Raw genomic sequence first — 204 nt, forward strand, 5'->3', positions numbered from 1 at the left:
TTGTATATACGAGTAGGAATGTTTGTATGTATATATGTGTATGTACACATGTATGTATATATAGGGGTGTTTGGATGCATGTTATGTGAACGTGTGTATGGCACGATGGCTGTGTAAATCCTGTTGTCTGTATCTATCTATCTATCTATCTATCTATCTATCTATCTATCTATCTATCTATCTATCTATCTATCTAATTATGCT

The sequence above is a fragment of the Puntigrus tetrazona genome, chromosome 20 (genome assembly GCF_018831695.1).
Source record: "Puntigrus tetrazona isolate hp1 chromosome 20, ASM1883169v1, whole genome shotgun sequence".
Lineage (NCBI taxonomy): Eukaryota > Metazoa > Chordata > Actinopteri > Cypriniformes > Cyprinidae > Puntigrus > Puntigrus tetrazona.